Source organism: Tenebrio molitor, chromosome 5 (genome assembly GCF_963966145.1).
Source record: "Tenebrio molitor chromosome 5, icTenMoli1.1, whole genome shotgun sequence".
NCBI lineage: Eukaryota > Metazoa > Arthropoda > Insecta > Coleoptera > Tenebrionidae > Tenebrio > Tenebrio molitor.
In genome coordinates this window covers 15,999,566-16,009,549 of record NC_091050.1, presented here as the reverse complement: position 1 = coordinate 16,009,549, position 9,984 = coordinate 15,999,566, and the positions used below count along the sequence as shown (strand labels likewise).

The 9,984-nt window shown below is 38.5% G+C and overlaps 1 protein-coding gene across 1 annotated transcript in view; it reads left to right on the top strand.

Moving 5' to 3' along the window:
• Positions 1 to 28: 28 nt before the first annotated feature.
• LOC138130632 (dipeptidase 1-like) overlaps positions 29 to 9,984 on the top strand; it is a 155,330-nt gene continuing 145,374 nt past the window's right edge. Inside the window, exon 1 of the mRNA XM_069047233.1 lies at positions 29 to 210. The gene's annotated coding sequence lies outside the window, so the exon portion shown is untranslated. The remainder of the gene's footprint in view (positions 211 to 9,984) is intronic.

The window sequence follows — 9,984 nt, the reverse complement described above, 5'->3', positions numbered from 1 at the left end:
CGGGGTCAACGCTTCCGACCTCGCCGTTGGAGATCGAGTGTCACGCGGGGCTGGGAAGCCGTGCGGGACGGTCCTGGACGCGTGGGAGGAGGCGCCGCGTGGACTTCGATTAGGCAAAACGGGATTTGATGAACGGGACCGGTGGCGGTGCCAAACCGGTTTGCAAATCCACTCGAAGGCGGTATTTTAAACGGGAGTCAAATTCAGGAGGTGAGGTTATGTTGACATTCGAATCGAGATAAATATACGTTTTGGATTGTAGTTGTTTGTTCGGGAGCTGCGGCTGACTTGACAAGACTGCGCACTAAGGGAAACTGATCGTGTTTGTTGTACATAAATTAACCATGGCAGAAAGGAGAGATTTATTCAAAACGCGTTCTTATGTGCAACGGAAAAATATGAAAAGTCTTCTATCTTCTTTAAATAATGTGAATGTTTGAGTAGAGAAATAAAAGAAAACTTCAAAGGGAGCTCGGTCTTTAAGGACAGTCGGAAAGGCGAATAGATGGAAAAGTAAACACAAAAAGTCGATGAGAGATAAAATATGAAATGATACTTGAATGGAAATTGATAATAGATAGATAGGTACGCTCAGTAGGTACAAGGTACAACAAATAAAGAAAAAGTAATGCATATTTCTTGAAAGTTTATTGACAAATTGTAAATAAAACATTTAAAGGAATTTCTCGCTACAGCGGTATGACGAGACATTTTTTTTTACTTTATCACATTTTAGTCCTATGTAAGATGAACGATCCGAAATGGTGTATTGAATGACAAGGCACTAAAGTGCATCTTTTCATGACAAGGCACTTTGGTCCCGTGGTGCATTAGTTATTTTTTTGCACGATCTAATACATTTAGTCCTAAAAATGTGTACAAAAAATACAGCAAATCACTACACTCGTATAGTAACTTGATAAACTTAATAACGAATCGCTCTGTATCTTATTTTTTTTTTTGTATTTTTTAAAAAGAAACTGGAATAGTTATTTTATATTAAGTGCGCGAAGAGTGTTTTTTGTGCATGAAAAGGTCTTTTACGCCGAGACGAAGGTCGAGGCAGTATAAGCCTTTGAATGCACAAAAACATCTTCGCGCACGAAATATAAACAAAATTTTTTCTATAATTGATTCAAAAAATTGAAATTAAAAATTCAAATTTTTGAAGGAACTCTGAAGTTTCAATGCAGTGACCATGTTGCTAGGTAACTAATAAAAAACAGTGCGTGAAATGAAAAACAGAAATAGTCGTATGCGTGAAATTGCATTTCACACACTGTTTTGTATGGTTTCTATGGTTTCGATCTTACTAACAATGTAAAAAAAAATACACGTCAGAAAATGACCCACTTCAGGCACAGATAACTATGCGTGAATTTCAATTTTTTGAATCAATTATAGAAAAATAATATTTGTATTTTGATGCTCTATTCCGTTTTGGAAATTCATGCATTATGGCAGCAACAATATTATGACAATTTAAATCTTTGCCAACTGTCTAATTATTATTTATGTATTTGATTAAAAAAATCTTACAAAAAAAAAGTTATACAGTTATAATACCGTGTGAGCAACAAGTACTGATTGAGTTGGCAATAAATTCTGGTGATTTTTGGTGACTTTTATGTCATGTTCCAACGAGAAAACCATTTTATTAATAAAAGATTACAAAAACCAAGACGTTTAAATTTGAAATGTATACCAGCTGTCAATAATGTCAATAAAACAAACCGAAATAGGTACAATTCACAGTTTTGAAAATTTTATGTAAAATTTTTTTTTGCCAACTGAAACATTTATTGTTGCTCACCCTGTAGTATAGTCCAATTTTTTTTTAAACAATTGTCAATGTCAAAATTCCCTCAAAGACCAGGCTGTAGCACCCTAAAATCTTTCGTTTCGGAACACTGTATGGTAAAATCTCCCTAGATCAGGTTTGAGGTTATCTCAATAATTTTCAAAAGTCAGAAAAGTTGCAGGTGTAAGCAAATTTTATACCAAAAGACAAGAAATGAAGACGATAATGACACTGAAAAATACAACTGAACATATTCAGTAGCGTAAGCGCCTTTACATCAAAAGATCTGACCCGTCTGGCATACAATTGACATTTAATTTTGCGAACCTAATAACCATCAAATCATCAAATAACTAGTAGCTCATACCAACATGAGAAAACTTTGACAATAAAGAGAAAATCAACTTTACGTCATTACAAAAATGAATTTACTATAGATCAAAGGTGTACAATGTTGCCAGCTCTATTTTGGGTATAAATTGCGGTGTTGTGGTTCTTTGATAAAAAAAAACAGACATACAGGGTTGTTCACGTAAGATGACAAGCCTGACCAGGTAAAAATGCAACCCAAAATACACTTTACAAAGCATTCATTGTGTTTTGGTATTTAAAAATTAAATCAATAATCCAAGTAGGTATTCTATTAATTTTAAAGGTATATCTGTCATTACATTTTTCGTTCATATTTAGTATTTGAAAATGTTTAACGACGACAGAACCGATATGATCATACTTACCCATCACTTTTGTGATTTTAATTGGATATTATTGTTATTAAATCATACTTTGTTGAAAGAGGTATTCTTCTATCAGAACTTGACAATGTATGGTCGGCGGACAAATAAAACTAAGACACTTAAAATTTAATCTATGTAAATCAGACCATTGAATTGTCAATATACATATTTGTCAGTGTCTATATAATATGTCATAGCAAAGTTAACCTATTTGTGATAAAGCCGTAATTAAAAGATGCAAATTTGTAAATTTTTACTTATGTGATTGTCATTTTTGTCCCAGTTTTATTTGTCCATCGACTGTACATCATGATAATGCAGGATAATGTAATAGGGTTCGAGATTGCTTTGTGAATTGTTTTTTGTGTTGCATTTTTACCTGATCAGGCTCGTCATCTTACGTGAATAATCCTGTATAGACTGTGCCAAAACTTGTTTACTTTCATTATCCAAAACTGACTGAAACTACGTGTGGTAGCTGAAGATCTGGTGTAGTACAAGGATCCATCTTGGGGCACCTTTTCTTCTCGTTCACATGTTGCTGTTTGTGAACGAGTTAAAAGTCTCAAAAAGAAGAAAAGAAAAAAATTCACCGCCTTCAGGATCCTTATACTATCTTGTAATGAGTCAGTGGAACGCAGAAATTATGAACAACGACTACCGTAACACGGCTAATTCTCATGTCCTTATTGTCTATCTACCTACTTCAGCGTTTCCAAGCAACCTGTCAGACGCCTCTGGCAGTCGGTCTCCGTTTCTCATTCCCTAAAATATGTCTCTGGCAGTAAATACGATCCCAGTTCCAAAAAAGAAAATAATTTCTTTTTTATGTCAACTCTACTAGAAAACGCTTCCGAACGTGTAGAAAAAAGCGAGACAAGCTTAATAATACCAGAACTACACTCTACAGTGGTAATTTTTTGTTTTCAGTTAATCGCGTTTAAACTGGAAGTTTTTGGTCTTTAGTGTTTACCAAAGACCACCTGATCGTTTTCGATGATGGATGTAGCATTTCCTGGAAGCAAATTCATCGGTGGAGCATTTGAAACGATCCAGCTCGAGTAAAAAGTCCCAGTTTGGCTTTTTCCGCATGGACTGTGAAGGGCTTTCGGTGCGATTTCCGCCCGGACACGTGAATAAACGCCGAGGACGTGGCCGGGGCGTCCGATCGCCGCAAAAACACCGCTTCCTGTTACGCTTTGATTCATCCCGGCTGGAAGAGAGCAGCGTCCAGAATGGCGAACGCGCGACAACCGATTTGTATTATGAGTTTGATTTATTTTTCGGCGCGGCTGGGAGCAGCGGAGCGCCGCAAGAATCCGTTTCGCGGGATGCTAATGTCAAAGTCGGCGCGGCGGTTTATCCCCCTAATCAATATTAACAACACTTTGGGCTCTTTCGACACCTGCGTCTCGCGGCGATAATTATCGGGAGTGGAGGATCGGCCGGAAACTTTCCGATTTCGTTCCGGAAACGGGGATCGGATGAAAGACGCGGCACAAAAGCGCCAAACTAAATAAGAATCCGGAGAGCAAAGATCAAAAGCGGGACGAATTTCAAATAAATATTAAGATGGAACGGAATTGGGGAGCATTTATGAGAAGAGATTTTATATCTATGGCCAATATCGCTGCCTTTGTCGTAATTTACGGAATGATCGAAACGGGGCGCTCCGGACAGAGGGCGCGGCATTTGGGCCGGAAGGACACCCACGCGCTCAGAATTTGCCTTTCATAACGACATAAGTCGATCTGTAGACGGCAAGATGATGAAAAAACGAACAACTTCCCAAAGCAGTCGACGAAATAATAAAACAGAAGCAATTTTTGGAATTATATTCTTTCTAGGCTGTCAAATTTAAGTGATCGTGACTGTAGACACTTCAAAAGTGGTCGATAGATATGATTTGCAAAGTTTTACCAGAAGATACATTCCCAGAAATTTACACTTATGTTTAGTAAATATGTATTTCTCTTTTTGTGTAACGGGATTTGAAATTCAGATTTCATAAGTGGGTCTAAATGGGTATTTAGAATTTTATTTGCACATCTATTTCGTGTACGCTCAATTCAACAACGCTAATGTGACAGGGTTTGAACAAGAAGTAGAGGAGACTAGGGTAAAATCGAATATGTAGTTAATGTACTCGTATAAAGTGATCAAAAAGAAAACAAATCAAGAGTTCCACCTCATCTTTTGTTTTATCGAAACGTTTGTCGTACGCTGATTTACATTGGGCGTTCAAATGAAATCCTGGGCTGGGAAGGCGTTGGAAACCGTCAGTTGTTTTGCTTTTTTAAAGTGTAAATTGACAGTTGTAATTACAGCATGTTTGCAACGTTTTACATTAAAAATAGAATAACTAACGATTCTTATTCTCGAAGCATACACTGAACACCAAAAAAAATGGGAAATCTAAAATTTGATCATGTAAATCAGATTATTAATTGTCAGCTTATGTCATTTTTATTCGTATCAAACCAAGTCTAATTAAACTATTTTGATTAATCATTTCGGTGACAATGTCAGATAATTCTAACCTCTTTAAAAAACCCAAATTAAACAGATTAAAAAACATACAAAAACAATTTTTTGTGTACAGTTGCGGCCGTTGAAATCTCACTCTGTATAAATTCCAAAATTTGATTAGCGTAAACAGGATTTTCATCAAGGATTATAAAGTCAGTGTCAGTATTTGACATACATATTAGGTCAGAATCGCGCGTAACTTTTGAAATGCCGCAATTATCTGATTTGCAAAAATGTATTTGACTGAGGGACGGTGTGAGTACTTATAACAGCCATTGCGAAAGAAATTAATGTGGATAATGTTTGAGTGACATTTCGGGAAACGTCACTTTCAGTACCATTTACAAAGCCAAAAGTTTGGCGTTGTCAAAGTGTCTGAGTTTTCAACGGCCGCAACTGTACGTCAATTTCCCATTTTTTTTTGGTGGCAAGTGTATTTGCTTCGAGTGCTCAAAAAAAAAATATCTAAGGGTGTCCTTTGATATTTCTAAGGGCACCCTTTGCTGAAAACAAACATGTTCAATGATGACATTCGTGTAAAACGGTGGGAAATTCAAACTTTATGATACTTGCTATACACAGTCGTTTTATTGGTTGCCTATTCACCCTGTTTCAAAAGTAACATTTTAATAAAAATGCTTTTTCTTCAATGGCAACACCCATTTTACCACTTATTCTGGGATCATTGTTGCTTACAATTACAGGAAACGTCTGTAAACTTTGTGGAAATCGAAAATTTGTTTTCTAGGTCAACAACACCACACCGTTGCTTTAAAATTGACATCTCTTTGACGTTTCAGCGAAAAATCTGCTTACCAGTGACGTCGCATTTCGCAATAAACCTGGTAAATTACCCATTTTTACGAATGTAAAATGAAGCTCTTAGTAGGTATTTTTTAAATTTTCTCCAGTATCTGATAATAATAATAATAAAATGCACAATTATAATTCCAACGTCTAAAATTCATGAATCATGAGGTATGATTTATTAAAGGGGTGTTTGAGACCACAAATTGTCTACGCCCATGCATTGAACGCTTATTTGCATAGAATTCTGCTGCGACATGCCTGCTCTGATTAGTTTTCTTTTTGATCACCTTGTACGTTCAAAACTAGACAAGCTACTCCAAACGGATTAGTTTCCGAACGCAGGTTACTAAATACCTAGGTTTTAGATTTCGCAGTATTAAAAGTTCTGCATGATTCGACAAATGCACCGTGTAATATGTCTTTTCCCACGACAGAACAGTACAGAAAATTTAAATATTTGAACGGTACCAGAAATGATCTGAAAGTGAAGTCAGTTGTTCGTCCTGGAGATAATTGTTAAAGTTGATTTAAAATTTTTTCGATGTGCAATTAAGCCATTTATGTAATCAAAAAAAAAAACATGAATGCAATTTATTGCTTCTGACTGGTGCATTTACTATTTGTCTCTAGTTTCAAAGTGAAGATTAACGAGATGATTTTTATTCGATTGAGAAAGATGAAACCACGTGTCTCGACTAACGCTTTGTCTTTTTATGTTATCCCAGCCGGGGTTAAAATCCCGCAGCGCATCCCCCACGTTGTTTGCGCGTTTTCTTAAATCAGCGGTGCCAGCCTAATTGCGTTCCGATTAGGTCGGAGTGTTGCGGTGTTTACTGTTACGATTTATGATCCGGACGAGGGTTAATTTCATCTGGTGTCGAGTCGGGTTAGAGAAAAGTGAGAAACGGCGGCGGCGAGCTCCTCTAACGCGACACTTAAGCTCCGGCCGAGCCTCCAGCCTGCCCGGCATCTTTATAAATAATGCAGCGTTTTCATAAATAATACAGCCCGGAGATTCCTTACTTGTCGATTGTCGTATAAATCTCTGCATCGGCAACGAGATCATCGGCGAGCTTTTCAATTTATATTTATCTTGCGCCTCTCCCGTTTTCACCTCCGCAAGAAATAAGAATCTGCTTAAGCCGCACGCAGACCTCGTGCTTAACGTAAATATTTAACGAGCGAGTTCATATCTCGACTGAAATATTGAAAATGTTGCTCTGCCCGCTATTGACTTTCGTCTCGGTCCTCCACTCGAACTGAATAAATAAGGGGCCGGATGGTATTTGGTCATTTTTTCGCCAGGATTTGCACAAGACGAGGCGAAGAGCTCTCCTCGAACTCGTCAAAGTCTGCAACAAGTGGTGTCGGGCTATTTTTGTTTCGGGCTTGCAGGTCCGGGTCTATCGATTTCTCCGCCGACAAAACAACTAAATGCAAAATTGCAGAAGAGACGCGGTCTCAAGGTCCGACCCGGAGGAACCCCGCGACCGACTCAATTGCTGTCGGCGCTGTTTACTTGTTGTTGCCTGCGTGTTTATTTCACGACGACCCTCGGATTATTTTTATCTCGGCTCGCATGAATATTAAAATTTTGTTGAATTGATTAGAGACTCACCCTCTGTAAAATCGTGGGTAGTTTTTTTTTTTTGGAGCGCCACAAAACGCCGTCTCGACCTGTTTGCTAATTCGGTGCATGTAAATGAAGTTGCTTCATGCAAAACCGCAGCTCTACGGCTGTCCCTAATTAGACTATCATGCCAACGGCAATTAGGCCAGCGGCTGAAATTTATGGAGTTGACACTGACCGCCTAACCTTTTATGTTGGATGCGCGCCCACCTCGGAGGAATTTTTCCCGCAATTTCCATGCAAATCGATTTTCCTGTTTTGTTTTTGGCGGTAAAGCCGATGAATCTCGAGTGGAATTTATAATTAAGGAGTCAAAGCCTCTCAAAGAGGAGCCTCGTTCACAATCACAAATCACTTTCCCTTGTTTCATTATGATGTTATGGCAGAGAATTAGTTCCTGTGGGGTGCATTTACCTGGACTGGATGAGCCTCGTTAGGGGAATTTATCAAGAGAATTTCAGGCCTGGATTCGATGTTTTACTTTTTGGTCCTGTTTTCTCCGAACACAAAGAGTTGACAGGATGTGATGGCGCACCGCAGGAAAGAACACACTCGGCGTTTTGCAGGATTAACGCAAACACGAATTTCGATTGATGTGCCATTACGTCCATAATCCTGAATAATGTGCCACAAGGACAACACTGCATCACTTTGCAATGCACCACCCAATTAGTCGATGCGCCACTTTTATTCCCTCTGCATCGGTAATTTCCATTTGCAATTTCCCCAGATTTGTTCTCCATTGAATAAGTGTGGAGTGCATGTTCTCGACCGAATCCCTTTTTCACTTTCTTGCCCGTCAAGGATTTTCAAGGATTTTTTCCGACTTTATTGTTTTAAAAGAGTTGTCGGCAACAATGCCTTAATTGTCCTTCTGGAGTCGGCGTGGTACAAGAGTTGCATTTTAAAACGTGTCAGCTTCGGATAGAATATAAAACAGTCAGTGCAACGGTGGTCGTCTAATCAACCGACTGTTGAACGTGTGATTTATGCGTCATCTAGTTCGGAAATAGTGTATCTGCATGCATACGAGGGTCGTTAAGAAGTGAGCACCCCGAGTGGGGGCGTTAAATCGGTTTCGTCGTTGAGAAGGGTCGTGGAAAGTGCACCATATGAATGTGACGAGCCTTAAACAATCCGCACATTGCTTGAATGTATTTGTCGGGGGAGCGAACACCCCTTGTGGAGAGACGGCGCTCGTTAGCGATTAATTTATTTAGCGTGGAGTTTCTTTTTTGAGGCGTGTTAACCCGTACGGAAACGAGATAAGACTTTTTCGACTTGACACCACCGTTGCAGGCGTCGACGAGAGTTGTCCACGTCTCGAAGGCGTCATTTTCTTCGCTTTTAACCGTCTGCCTCGTGCGGGGGTGGCAGCCTCCCCGTCCCCAGGGCTGGGAATGTTTTCAGTGATATTGTCTCATTAACGGTAATGGAAAGCTCGGCTCGCTGCATGGCGGAGTAGCCCTTGTCGAATGGAGCCGCTGCGGCCACATTTCGCCACTTATTAACTTGTTAAGGCCGCTGCAGACCTTATTAGCATCTGTTTGCTCGAACCGAACCGGATTTCCTTTCCGCTTCGTCATTAAAGATATGTTTGGAAAGGAACAGACATTTTTCACCTCCGAATGAAAGTCACTGATAATCAGGGGATGTTGAGGACTGCTGTCATAAACCTTACGTTGCGATACGCACGGTGAACCCAGCTTAACTGTGTGTACACCAAATTTTAAGATTTAATTACAAACGAAACTTGTTTGTAAATTCTTTCCTGAACAGTAACATAAAAGTAAGATAATGCCAAAACTTTTTAAGTACGCACCGTTCATTTATCGTGTTGTAAGCATAAAGAAAACACCACAAAACTGTTTTTCTCCCTTTTTGTTCATTTGAAATCTGATACTTGTAGACTAGGTTGGTCCAGATTTGAGGGAATTCGATTTCTTGAAAAGTTTGAGGTAACGAAGTTGGGTATCGTCAGATTTGTCTCGTTTTCTTGATTGATTTGAGCTAAAATATGTTAGCAGTGAAGCCAGCAGAGCTGAGTTATGGGACTTTAAACTTCAATCTTTTTGCAAGTTTTCCAGTTTAATTTAATCTAAACTTTCTTATTATTGAATTTCTATTTATTCTGCTTATGCTGTAGAAGACAACTAAATTTATTAAATAAATTTAGCTCGAGATGTTGGTAATGTGAAAAATTTCCGGTGAACCACCATTTTACTAGTTATTTTTTTTCAAAATAATAACAGTGACGTATATTTGCTGTTTTCTTTGCCTCAATAAAATGTGCTAAGTACAACTGTTAGACGTCATCAAGCTTAAGAAATGATGAAGATATCAACAAATTTTGTCCGACGCATCCACCATTTTGCAATTGGAAAAATTCAGAATATTCTAGGTCAAGTTCTGGAACCTTTTTTGTCTTGTTACAATATAATTTAAATTCCAAAACTCTTATATTTCTTCTAAAAGTC